Here is a 14,162-nt window from a genome sequence, read left to right on the forward strand (position 1 = left end):
CACATGTCCAGGACTGAGGTTGCTCCTGGATGTGTCAACCTTCAGCGCCCGTCTAACGGGTCTGTGAACACGGCTGAGCAGGAGCACCTGTGGAAAAGAGGATTCCTGGGATTCTGTGACATTTGGGCATGAAGAAACATGGACTGCCTACGAGCGTATGCAAATATGCTTTAAATCTAGCCAGAATGTGAAAGGAGAAAGGCATGAGTGCAAGGCAAAGAACACCCAGAGGCTCTACGGAACAGAAAATTTATTTGGAATGAGACAGCTCTTCTACAGCTTGGAAACAAAATTGTACAGGGTGTGAAGACTTTGCAGGTTTCCACGGGCACCGGCCGGGGTCGGGGCGGTGCAGCCCCTGAAGCACATTGCTCCGCTCTGGTGCGGTTGTGGGCTATGTCTAGCAGCCAAAATCAGTGTCAAAGTCCATACTATAACTGGGACGGCACAAAGCACAGCGCAAGCAGGCGACTAAGCTGCAAAGCTGGCAGAAAACAGCTCTAAAGGAGGACCAAGGGGCTGCACACCTGGGCCTGCGAGGAAGGCGCTGGGCTGGGGCTCATCTCATGGCCTTCAGCTGGGCCGGGCGGCACCCAGCGCTCAGCCCCGCTCTGCTCCTCCCTCAAACTGCACCCCGAGCTGCTCCTGCTGCTCCACATCGACTCCGTGTGGCAGCACCTGGGATCAGTACGTCCAGCGCTTCCCGGAGCGGTACGAGTTGCACGGATGTGTCCATTGGGAAGAGTAGCTGTAGGAATACTTGGGGACGTATCGCGGCTCCGGGCGGGCCAGCACCTGGGGGACGAGTTTCTCGGCAGCCGCCTCCAGCCGCCCGGCCGCCTCCGTGGCCAGCGGGGCCGGGGCCTCGGCCAGCGGCGCCGGCTCCGAGCTCCCCACCACGGTCTGCTGCGGGCACGTGGTGAGGATGGGCCCCGGGAAGGTGACCACGACCGGCGGCGGGAAGATGATCACCCGCGAGTCGGGACAGGCCACCACGCAGGGCTCGTTGCTGCTGGCGGCCAGCGGCTGGGGACACTTGGCCTCGCAGGGGGCGGCTGGTGCCAGCTGCTCCGAAGCCATCGGGGGAAACCTGGAATTTAGCTGCAGGACAAGGAAAAGGCAATGAGCTGCGGCCGGTGTTTAGGCAGAGCAGGAATTCGGATCAAGGCAGCAGCCCTGCGCTGCTCCCTCTTGCCTGGCTTGTGTCTGTTTGTCTTTTCTAATAACGCTTTCTGCCTTGTTTTCACCACTCTACTTCTCTGGGAGAAAACAATCCTGGGAGCTGCCTCCAAAACAGGCTCCAAAGCCTCCGAGCCCTCCGGGATGTTCCCGAAGGCAGGACAGGCCGGAGCTTGTTCCGACGGCGCCTCTCTCCTCCCACATGCAGCTTCCCAGGCAGCACCTGTGGGTGCGGGGGAGAGGGAAAACCCCATTTCCTATAGATCTAAACCTAAACTGCTCGGTCTGCCTTGGTTCTCTGTGGCTGTGCAAGAAGCTGGTGCCAGAGCAGCTGAACACGGATTATTTTGGATACCCAGATCAGTGCGGTTTGTGTGTTGTGTTCAAGTTCTTGGTTTCTCATACAGTTTAGCAACTGGCTTAATTCCTCCTGCTCTTTGCCTTTTCTCTTGTTTTAGACTGTGGATGAGTGATGCTGTTGAACCGAATGAGAATGCTACAGCTTCAGCACAGGGTACACAGATTTAGTAGTGTTTATTTCTTATTAAACCTTAGCATTGTCACAGTAGGGTTGTGCTAGTTCTTACTTTAACGTTGTAAATCTGCAGTGCTCTATGGTGAGGAATAAAGCAAAAGGTCTTGTTTTACTTCCAGGTAAGTCCTGTGGGCTGGTGTAAAGCAAAATTCCTGCCCTGAAACTCTAGGAAAGGGGAGGAGGATTCAGGCTCTAGGCTTTAAATATAGAGTCAGCAACACTTGCTAAGGAAGGAGATATTAAATTGCCAAGAATTATGTAAAAAAATATCTCTTCAAAGCGGCTTTCTGTGACTTCTGGAGCTCCGTGCTGCCTCATGCGGGTGCTGGCGGCACAGGGGGGACAAGCCAGGCAAGGAGCCACTTGATCTGTTCTCCTGTCTCAAATATCTTCAGGGGAAAGTAAAAGCATCCTCAAATGCATCATGACAGGAAAAATAAGCGTTCACAGAAACTTCCCCCAATACCCTTACATTAGAGCTTAGCTTTAACAACAAAAGCATAATTTCACTTCTGCAGGAGTACGTTAAAGAAGCAGCAAAGTTGAGTGTTAATCAGACACGAACGTTTCTAGCTGTGTTAAAATATCTGCGTCTGGTCCTGACTTGCCCAGTGAGACTCGCAATCAGGTTTGGCGAGGTTACGAGCAGAAGCAGTGCTGTGTTTCTAGCTGTGCACAAGCAACCCCAAGCACCAGAGCTGCTCTAATTACCGTTGAAATCCCCCCGCGTCCGCACGTAACAGCAGCGGAATCCCCGTGCGAGCCCCGTAAGCAAACCCAACGTTAGCATCTGTTCTTGGGGTGCTGCTGAGAGCTCCTCAGAACCAAGAGCTTCATATTCCTCATTCTCGCATAAAATTAACAGCCCCAAAGGCGCCTTGAGAAACCCCGAATTTTATTTTTACAGTCTTTATCCAGCATCATCTGTTAAAATAAATCTCTAGAAAAATCATCAGAAAAATACTTACTAATATCCAAGAGTCAGAGTATTTATGCAGAAATTAGTCCCAATTTTAGCAAAATTCTGTCTAAAGCAAAATTAAACTCGATTTTTTTTTTAATAGTTGTCAAAACAGACTTACTCAGTGCACCGGAGAGAACAAGCCAAGAGCAGTAGCTAAAAAAAGCCTTGCACTGAGAGCGTTTTTATACCTTTGCTGGGTTGCCTGGAGGCAGAGACACCCTTTGAATGAAAGGCTTTAATGACACACGAAGCAAACTACCCAGTCCTCCCTGGTGCTCTCATTGCTCTTCCTTGCTGCTCTCGACTATCTGGGGTGGCGTTAGGTCACGGTAGGAGATGCAGATTGGAACCTGCCGGCCTCTTTCATCTCCCGGTTTCCTGCTCCACCGACTTCATCATCTTGGTGCGTTTCTAATTTTTAAGACACTTCTTGTGACTTATCTCCGCAAATAGCGTGACTGAGCAGGGACGTCCATCACGAGACGTCACCAGGACTCGTTTTCCTTGCTGGGATCACAGGCCAACACCTATTTTTTTCCTCCCAGTGCCTGGATAAATTTTTAGAAACTCAGGGCTTGTTTCTCAGCTCATGTCGTGTTAATTCAGCTTGCGTCTGCTTTTAGACCAGGCTAAGTGTTAGGAACTGTCTGTTCAGCCCAAATCAAGCTGTTTCAAATGATGAAGCTCAGAATTAGGAGCCGATATAATGAATGTCTTGTCTATTTTGCCCTGTATGAGGTTGGAGCAGTCTAACCCCACCAAGGTATTATTAGTATTCATGTGGAATAATCTCCTCATATAATGCACAGACAGACATTCCTGAAGCTCTTTGAAATCTCCCTTCTCGATGTCTCCAGGTTATTCCCAATAAACTCCCCAGCCTGGTAGGTCTTTAGGTAAAATGTCTGGTACAATATGCCACAAGCACACCCAGTATAAATGGTGGTTTTGATTCATTTAAATGCACTTGGTATTTTTATGTGCCACAGAGATGCCAGGCTTGGAAATGAGGGGGAAATGGGCATTTTGAGCCCTCAGTGTGTGTCATTCTGATTTCCAGGCAGACAACTCCTGCAATGAGGTTCTCCAGGCACCTGCTTTATTTCCTTATGATCAGGAGTCTGAGAATCTTGTGCCTTGGAGGACCTTGCTATACAGCAGCATATATACACGTATATTTTTAATATTTTCAGCGTCTTTTTGTTCTGACTTCAGGGGGTTTCTTGCTGGAAAACCTCCTCCACCAACCCTGGCCCAAAATTACCTTTGTAAAACACATGTGTGAAATACACCCTGTGAGAAGCCAGCAGAGTTCTCTTGAGATGCCATTTGGGACATCCCTGACACAACCGAGATCAAATCCCAGATGTTGTGTTAACAAAGTTCCCTAACTGCAAAGCAATTGACTCTTTTCAAATACAGCAATTTGCTCTTTTTCTCCCCCAATTTTTCTTTGCTCTAGGAGTGAATAGCAATGACAATGAAGACAATGCGAGGCAGAGTAGTATGTGTTGTATACCCCACCATATGAATATTTATATCCTAAGCAGCTATTAATTTAAAGAAAAACACTTTAGAAAATTATATCCCTGTGTAAGGCAGGGACAGCGTTCATAAGCCTTTCCTGCAAAGATAGGATCTGCGTGGTCCGACCGGTCCTGCGCGGCTTCAGAGCGCAAATCCTTTGTTTTAAAGCTGAGTCAGGAGCACTTGCTAATGAAGAAACAACCAAGAGAAAATGCTGCCGATGTGGATCGGCATCATCCGCCCCTCGGCTTCAAAGACACGGAGCTTGCTGACATCGCGGCTGGGTTATATCAGCAAAAACTGCCCATTAGGCAAGCGAAAACTGAAATACAAGTTCAGATCACTAGCAAAAGTTAATCGGTTATGAAGTAGAGTGGATGGATCCACCATGTTTTGCACCAGCAAAAATTCACCTGTTAATGTCTTTTTTTCTTTTTTCTTTTTTCTTTTTCATAAGAAATGCAAGGGAAAGTGAAGGCAACGAGTCCTGGTCTAATTAGGGCAGTGCAAGAAATGACCTTGATGCACCTCCTTCAAAGTGATCCTGTTGCCCAACACGAAGCGTCACACGCTGCTTATTGTCATAATCCAACTATTTGCATAGGCAACATATTCCAGGCTGTTTGTGAAATGTTTTCGATCCTCACAGCGTTCTCATGGCGTTTAATTATTCTGGGTGTTTCCACAGACATCACATAAATCCTAATTTACGGCATAAGTAGCGTAATAACTAAAAACCTGCAGACAGAGTGTGTGATGGGGGAGAAGGAGGGTTTTCTCCCAGTGCAGTTGTTGGTTCTATGAAACAGCCCCTTTGCTGCTGATGCTCTAATAAGGTTTGGTGGTGGGAAGGGGACGTTTTGCTGCAAGATGAGGGCAGATGAAGCAGGTGGCACGGGCGCTTTGCAGGGTGTCGTGTCCCTGCCGTGGGGCTGGGCTTCCCTGGCTTTTGCACGTCCTCACCAACCTAATTTCCGGGGTTCAGAGACCCCTGGGAGAACTCGGGGCTGAACTAGACTTTGTTACCGAAAAACAAGCTCCAGCTTAGAAAAGATGATTAATTTGCATGAAAAACTTTAAGGAAATGAAGCAAAGGGGGTGGGACAGGAGAGAAAAGTGCAGATTGTCAAATGAAATGTTGGAGGCCAATTCAGGGGGAAGAAAAAAGGAGAAGGAAGGTGTAATCCTGTGCTTTTGTGTAGTATAGAAATGAGTCACAGGTGCGAGGTGCCAAGGAAGCAGGTCCCGTGTTGCCTCCGCAGCTCCCTCTGGTAGCCCCACGCGGCACTGCGTGGCCGGCCTTGGTTTCCCCCGAGTCCTCCCGGTTTCTTTAGGCTTCTCCATCCAGCCGGTCGCTGGAGGGAGCGATGAGAAGGCAGCGGGTCCAGTGGCTGCACTTGGCACCTCTCACTCACAGACGTCTCGAGTGGGTTGTGCTGAGACCGTGGACTGGGGATGAAGTAAGAGCAGGAGGTCCAGGCTGGGATATTTTCCCCATGAGGACAGTCAAGGGAAGGGGCCCAGAGGGGCTGTGGAAGCTCCATCCCAGGATATTTTGGGGACAAATATGAAAAATAGCTATTGCTCCTTGACTTATGTTAGTCGAGAGCCAACAGGAGTGATCTTGGTGTATAAAAGTGAAGGTTATTTTTCATTATTTTCATTTTAGTTCATGGTCAAGACACAAATGATGTCTGATGCCATGGCATGGTGCACCTGCAAAACACCCCAGAGCATTTGCAATGTCTCTGCTCTCGGCATCCTCCGGGACACGTTTCCCAGGTGAATTCCTCACTCTCACCCCCACCAAGGGATCCCACAAATCCGCCTGGGTATTTAAGGCTCTTCCTGGCACGGCGAGCAGCGTTAGTAAATCAGGAGCAACCGCAGGAATGTAAATAAATTGCATGGGTATTTTTAGCAAGCCACAACCTTGTGGTGAGTCACCCCTGTCTCATGGGGCAGCTCATCCCAAACGCGGCCCCGCACCAGGACCAGGACCGGTCATTGCCCCCGAGCCAGGGGAGCGCTGGGGCTGGTCGCAGTGTGTTGGGAATGGTGGTTTGTGTTGGGAATGGTGGTTACACGTGTGTCTTAGGAGGATGCTGTTACTTAATATGTGGACGCGGAAATCCAGGAAGATGCAGTTGGATTTAGTCTGTTCCAGGACTTTGTGTGAAAAAAAAAGTCAAGAGTTTTCAGCTCCTGTGCTCTAAAATAGTAAAGATCAAGTTTCAGAACATGCTGAGCTAGGTGACATTAACTATATAATAGCACAGCACTTTGCCTATGTAAATTCAAGTAAAGGCAGAAGCATTTCCAAATCCTTTCCCTGAAGGCATTTGGAGATTTCCCTGTGAATGGTTTTGCCCCAGGGATTCCCGGAGAGGGGGTTGGCAGGAAGACTTTGTTTCTCTTAAATCAAAGCAGAGCTTCACGGGGAGCCCATGAGAGCAGATTTAACCCGTGCAAAACAGGAGGCATCACAGAGGGGTGCCCAGGAGAACAAAGAGGACCCATTAAAAAGGATACAAATAAGCGATGCTTTTATTTCCATGTAAAACGGTGCTGCCGTGTGGCAAGCGACACTTGCAACCCTGGTGCGAGTGTTTCCAAAGCGCGGATGTTGCTCAACATCTGGATGTCCAAATCCAAAGGTGTTCGCGGTGGTTTTGCAACCGTTGTTTTGCAACTGCTGCAAACGTGCTGCTCTGTTGTGCTTGTGTACAAATATAATTATTGTTTGTGAAACTCTCAGAAAACTTGAGATATGTGTTATTACTGAAGGGATCTTGCAGCATCCACCAGAAATTAGGTTTAATTTATGGTTTAAAAAAAAAAATTCTAGCACTTTGAATTTTGCAGACTGCAGGAACTCAAGGGGGTTAGCAGGTGAAACATGTCCTGGAAGATGGGAAAGGCTGTTGCAAGAAAATGGGCTTGTGCAGAAATGACAGCAGGGGAAATGTCTCTGCTTCAGAATCTTGTGAAGCAGTAGCTTTCAGTTCTGATTCCAGCAAACTTTGACGTTGTTTTTAGCTGGGTCTGTATTTCAGTAAATCCACCAAAAAAAAAAAAAAAAAAAAAGCCTACATTTCTCTCTCATTTTTCCAACCGCCCCCTGCCCCCCAATAATTTTTGAATGTATTTGGTGCAGAATAACAGAGGAAGTGTGAACAGCGATCCTCCCAAGAGCCAAAAACTTAGATATTTAGGAGCAGAATTGCTCCCCTGCGTGGTCCATGAAGCCTCTTTGGGAGTGGGATCAGGAGCAGGTAAATGCTCAGCCTAGAAACACCCCAGGCATCAGCATTGCCATGGCCAGAGATTTCCCAGGACTGTCTTTATTCTGTGGAGAAATGTGATCCCAAAGATTCTTGAAAAATGACAAGGTTTGGTAATATCAGGTGGTTACTTGGTTGATGCTGTTCTGGAGGCTGCCCCTCTGCAGGGGGCCAGGGGATTTGGATTGATTCAAAAATGAAGCAGAGAGGAAAAAAGGAAAACCAAAAAGTGGATGTGATGCTGCATGATAATATTTAATGGGCATGAGAAGCTGAATATACATGTGCAAAATAAGGCAGGTAGGAGATAGCCAAAGCGGTCCAGGACTTCGTGAGGGTCTCTAATGAATCTCCAGGTCCGTGATTTTGCATGGGTTGTTCTTCTTTCTCTGACTGATCAGAACTATTTTACCATAAAATCTGGTATTTCAATTGCTTGAAGCAGGTTTTTGTTTGTTTGTTTGTTTGTTGTAGTTGCTGTCGCTGTTGTTTTTCTTTGCTTTTATTTTTTGCCCTGGTTTGCATAAAATGGAGCATAGGCAGAAAAAGAAGCTGGTAGCTGTTACATCACAGGTCTAAGAGGAAATAAAGCACAAGCAAGACTCACAAATGCCTAAGGTTCAGAAATGCCAAGTAGAGCTGATAGGTGTTTGGGGTTTTTTGTTTGCTTTGTTTTCCTGATGTTAAATGTTGCTGTAGCACAAATATACAGGTGAACTTCTATTTTACTAAAACTGCATTTTGGAACTCAAGATTTTCAGTTGTATAATTTGAAAACATGGTTTTCTGCTTTTTATTTCAAGAGGAGCTGATAACAAAAAGTCAATGTTGGAATAAAAAAAAATTAATTTATTGAAGGTTAACATTTTTACCAAGCCAAAAATCTTTTTTTTTTTTAAAAAATCTTTTTTTCATGGATTATTTTCCTTTTTATTTCATCCTAATTTTGAGTAAAAATCAAAAACCAAAATTTCAATTTCTTGCTGTCTGGGAATCCTAGTCCCTGCGCAGCTCTCACGCCAGGGTGCTGCGTGCCCTATGAACCCCCGAGGAGCTCAGCGCTTCTACAATCCATGATCCGTAAAGCTTAGTCACAATCTGTCTCACTTTTCAATTCTGCTTTGCAATGAATCCATGGAAATTCACATGGAATTTAGGTTGGCCTGCAAGTTCTATAGCAAAATGGCTTGGAGAATGGAGGAGAGAAGGGATTACAGTTTCCCGTATCAAGCAGTGGCAATCCTGAGTTAAACGCTGTCCCAGAACCGCACAAGCCCCTCAACCCCAGAGATCCCCTGGAGCCAAGAAAGCTCTCGAGATCCAACAAGGCCGTAGATCCCACTATGGTTTGTTGCGGGAAAGTGGTGAGAGTTGGGCCGGGATAAATCACAGAACGAGGTGGCAAGTCAGGGTCCACTAGGTCCACTATCGTGTCGGGGTATTTAATGACACAGGTCTCATTGGAGGTGAGGGCAAAGGGCTCGGGGCAGACGATCCCTGGTGGCACGCAGCACTCGTCATAGAGAGACATGGCATGGACGTGGACCTGAAACACACAGGAGGGAGCAGAGAGGGGCAGGCGTTAGTCCAGCAACACGTTTACGGATCAGGCACCACGGCCTGGAGAAGGAGGATTCTCAGGTTACATAGCATGATTATACGCAAACAGGGAACTAGAAAGTGCAGATATTTCAGCTGATAGTTAGATGTTCACCCAGTTTCCTCCTTCCATCCAGTAACTCTTCTTCTCAAGTAAACTTAGAACTTAATTCCTTTCTGATATCTTTTAGACCACCTGATGATATTTCTTTAGACCTCTTCCATGTTCAGCCTGATGTGGTCTAATCCTGTTGCTTCTCCTCCTCTAACTCCTACCCTGTTCCACTGCTCTCACTTCTGCATATTCAAACACCATTCAAAGCACCAAATGCTGCTCCAGGTTCCCGATTTCAGTTTTAAGCCGCTCGGTGCCCACCGGACCAAAACACCACAGTGAAGCCAGTTACCTCGTTTCACCCGGGTGGAAGTGGAGCATAAGAACGAGGGTAGAGACCCACCCAGCTTTTATTGCCCTCTGTGTTACAGTATTTTTAGTTGTAATCAGCAGCTCTTTAAACAGGTACCTGCTACCAAAGCCAGATTTTTCTTGGGCATCTTTTAATTATGCAGTCATTGCCCTGAATTGTGCCCACACTAATTAGACGGGGCAAGCAGGGTGAGGGAGAAGTGATAATTATCTCAACTTTATCAGTGTGAAACTGAACTGGAAGGGATTAAGGGGTTGGCATAGAGGGTTGGCCTAAATTGATTTCCAGAATAAATCCCACTGGTTATCTCCGAGATCCTGCCGAAATCTGGGGGGAATTTCTTGCGTCTCCATCAAGAATTCTTGTTTTAGCCACGCACAGTTGTTGTCTTCTGCAGCCCTCAAAGCTGCATTTTCAGCACTTTCACACTAATTAGCCTGTGCTGTTGACTTGCAGACAACAGCAGAATATTTTGCTAGCTGAAGAGCTGGCTCCAAAGTTGTTAGTTTTGCATTTGGCTGCAGAAGGAGCTGCTGCAGCAGCTCGGCCCAAGCGCGAGGATCCCTGCGTGGACTTGTACGGGTGAACCACTTGTAGGAGTTCATCCTAGTACATGTGCAAGGAAGGAAGGAAGGAGCATTTGGACACTCCTTCCAGGCATGGCATTCAACACTAGAAATGTATTTTAAAGAAAAGCAGCAGCCCAATGACTTCCTAAGAAGAAAATCCAAGTTTCATGCTCCATAGGAGTTTGAGAATATTTAGGGCAAATTCTTCAGCTGTGAGAAGAGAGTGTAGCTTCACTGAAGACAGCCGAGAACTTTAAAGATTATTTAAATTATTCCTTTTTTTTAAATGACCATATGTTTATAATATGAAAGAATATTTTCCAGTATCAAATTATGAAAAATATTCAAAGTTGTGATGGAACTGTACAGATCATCCCTGCTTTAAATGAATGCCCTGAAACACTAACGCAGCTGGCGAGTGCCGGTTGTCGTGTCTCCAGTTTAAAAGGTCTATTGACATAAAACTGAAGGACAGGAGAAAGTATCTTTCTGGAACAATACCCCTTACCATTTCCTAAATTTAACCTATCATTTGATAATATTTAGATAGCAATAAGTAATTGATTCAAAATTGACTTACCCGGATCACCAAGGAGAAGAGTTTAAGAAAAGTGATTAGAAGAGTTCGACGTAGCAAATGCTTTTATACACTTAGTCAAATTGCCTGGAGGATGTGACACCCTTTTTGCACGAAGTCCTAATTAGTTGCAAAACAAACCTCTCTGCATGCATAACTTCTGTACGGAACGAAACTGTTTTGCTCACTGTTTGTGTTTGCTAGCGCTGAGGTCCGACACGCGCCGTGCCGAGTGTGTTACACCCCGCAGGCCGGCTTCACTTCGGTGTTTCATGGGTCAAAAACATTGATAAGCTCCATTAAACACCTTTCAGCCACAGCACGAGCTGACCAAGCGTTCAGGTATTTACTGCTTTTAGTTTTTTCTCCTCAACTGTAACTGGTGAAAGAGATTCAAGGAGCATCAGTGGTGCTATTTGCCATAAGGGAAGAGGGTTTTATTTTCTTTTTGCAAGTGTTTACTATTGTCTAATGCAGAAGAAAAGAGGGTTTACAGAGCTTGGCTTTGGGCAGTGAATGTGCACTGGGATTCGGGAGAAAAACTCAAGCAACTCATAGCTCTTCCCAATGAGATGGGATATGCTCATCCTGGGGAGAGCTCTCAGCATTCTCCACTGACACATTGGTCTTTGCAAACTGTGCTTGCATAAAATGCAGCTGGAGCAGGTGGATTCGCTCCAGCTCTGTTTGCAGGCTTTGACTGTGTTGCAATTAAAAAGCCACTTGTCACCAATTGCTTTTGGTGGTTGGCTCAGAGCTATGGCAAAGTCACAGGGCATTGCAGAGCTGGGGGGATTGCACATCCCAGGATGCCAGACAGCACCTGGGACGGGTGTTCCCATCCAGGCTTTGTCCTTTTAGGACAGTAAAAAGACTAGGGAAAGCACCTGGGAAATGACTGATCTGAGGAGACTTTTGTTTTCCTTTCTCTAGCTGCCCTGCTCCTGCCCAGGTTTTGCTCCTGAAGCAAATGAGACTCAACTTTGATGGAGAGTTTGGAAAAGGAGGGCTTTGCTGAGGCCTCGGTGAGCAAGCCAAGGGCTACTGCAACATGGTGAAGAACATTCTTTTATATATAAACACCTTAAAGAGGAAATCAATATTTCAGCAGTGTCACGTCAAACAAGGAGGAGGGAGCCACTCTTCTCCTGGGAACACACTTGTGAGCTTCTTAGTCTAACAGTCACCAGCTCATAAATCCCTAACAGTTGTTGTTTCTCTTTTAACTACAAATAAATAAAAGCTATTCTTAATTAAAATCTTATTGTGCTACCGAGGATCCTGCTCATTAACATGCACCACTTGCTGGGGTGCATTATCATACCCAAAGCACAAAGTTGGATGTGAATAAACGACTGGGAAATAACCGGAACCCTTTTGTTGAGCTCCCGAGCTGCTGTGGATGCTCCTGCCCTGCCGACATCCTCCCAAGCTACAGATAACTTATGCTATGAGGGAGATTTTTAGGTAAGTAATAATTAAGAACAAAGGAGTGCTGCCTCCTTGTTTGCAAGGCACGGGAGGTGGGAATGTGTCTGCAGAGCAAAAGGCAGGGGTTGTCCTTCAGTCTGAATGTAAATCTACAAGCGGAAAACAAGGCTTCCCATAGCAGGCAACAGGCGCCAGAGCCTCATGGTGTCTTCTAAGGCAGTAACGTGTCTACGTGGAGATTTGGAGCATTTGAGCTCTCTCTTTTGACAGAAGGTGGAAGATCTGGAGTCAAAACATGGGTTTGTGCTTCACCATTAGAGCTGACAGAGCTGACTGTTTCTTTTTTCAGTACCACCTTGTTATGTTTTAGCTAGGTTGTTTCCTACTGCCCTACTAAGAGATAAAACGTTATTGCATTTTAGCTAGGTTGTTTCCTACCGCCATAATAAGAAAGAGGGAAAATGAGTACAGTTTTTCCATTAGAAAGGGAATTTTGTGGGCCACCAGGCTTGCAAGAGATTCCTGAAATGTTGAAAACTCCCTCAAAACAGGGTGCTGCATAATGCAGGTTTTGCTGCAGGTGCTTGGTGGAAACCCAATATAGTTCTTAATAAACACTGCAGGAAGATAGCTGGAAATGGGCAGTAAGAAATCTTAGCTGCCAACCACACTCATCTTCTGCCACTTAATCATCTTGAGCCATTAATCTGAGCTTAGTCTAACATCATTATCCAGGGCTTCTCAATCCTTTCTAAAAACTGTTCCCAAAACTCCTCAGTGCTTTGTGCTCTTTGCATCCTCTTCCTCCGGCCCCTTATATCACCTTTTACATCGTGGGACTCCTTGAAACTTGCTATTTTTACAGTTTCTGGCCCTATTCAAAACATCACCCAGCACTTCCCTTACAGCCTTTTTTTTTTTTTTTTAATTGCCTTGGGCAAATTTTAATTCTAGTTATTATGCAGGTTTAATAAAATGAAGCACAGAGGCTAAATGAATTGTCAGAGGTCACTTGGTGAGCAAATGGGACAGCCTGGAGTGAAATGGGCTTTCCTCACTGCCATTTATCGTATTATTTGTTATTTGAACTGCAATAACTCTTTGAAGTCCCGATGAGGATCGCGTTGCATCGGGCAAACAAAGGGCAGGTCTCTACACCGAGCAACAAGCGTTCCAACTGATTAGATATGTCAAACAAAAGAGAGAGGATTATCATCTCTTTTACAAATGCAAAATTAATGCACAGGGATTAAGGGAGGGGCTTTTGGTGCAGAAAAGCACAGTGAGCACTTTTTGGTGTGGCCTGGAGTGACTTTTCCAATTTTACATAAGAAATCTGTGGCAGAGAAGGAGTAAACACAGATTTCCTGAGTTTTAATACCTGATTTAACTCCAGCGGTATCCATTATTCTCCCAATATTAGTAATCACATTCTCCCAATGCTGTTTCCAAACTACAGTGAGGATTTGATGCAAAAGCTCAGCCTTATAGGATGAATAAAATGTATATAGCCAAGATTAGACCTGTGGCCTGGACATCTGGGACCTTCTCTCTAGGACTGATCTCTTTATACCAAAGATGAGTGCTTTAAAGCTGAAATCCTTCCATTGCAGAGATCTGCTTGATCTAAGAATAATTTAGCTTTTTCACAGGGTAGGAAATCAAGGTTTTCAAAGATGCTTCAAGTACTTAAGATGACCTCTCCAGGTAAAATCGGTGCCTTCATTTATGTATTTTGAAACCTGAACTGTCTTTTAAGAAATCTGCAATTACGATGCCTGCAAATTAATACCTAAGGAATAATGATCTTTATTAAAAGAAATTCTTTTAATGAAAACCTACATTAAAAATCATCCCTAAGGTAATTGCTGGCTACCACGGAATAATTGTCTTAACCTACCCAACCTGTAGGTTTTGCCTACTTTCCTGAAAAGAATAGTTAAAGAGAAACCAATAAAGCAAGCAAATAAAGGAAAGAGTAAGGAGAGAAATGGGAGGCCTGGGTGGTGGAAATTTTCTTAAATTGACCGAAATATTAAAGAATCTTTTGTATATGAGGTCCTAATTAG

The 14,162-nt window shown here is 45.6% G+C and overlaps 1 pseudogene; it reads right to left on the reverse strand.

The window, feature by feature from the left end:
- Positions 1–8,587: 8,587 nt before the first annotated feature.
- Positions 8,588–10,817, reverse strand: LOC148592214 (feather keratin B-4-like; annotated as a pseudogene).
- Between the last annotated feature and the right edge of the window lie 3,345 nt (positions 10,818–14,162).

Source organism: Tinamus guttatus, unplaced genomic scaffold (genome assembly GCF_059628265.1).
Source record: "Tinamus guttatus ecotype Peru unplaced genomic scaffold, ASM5962826v1 Tinamus_guttatus_pri_ptg000629l, whole genome shotgun sequence".
NCBI classification, from domain to species: Eukaryota; Metazoa; Chordata; class Aves; order Tinamiformes; family Tinamidae; genus Tinamus; species Tinamus guttatus.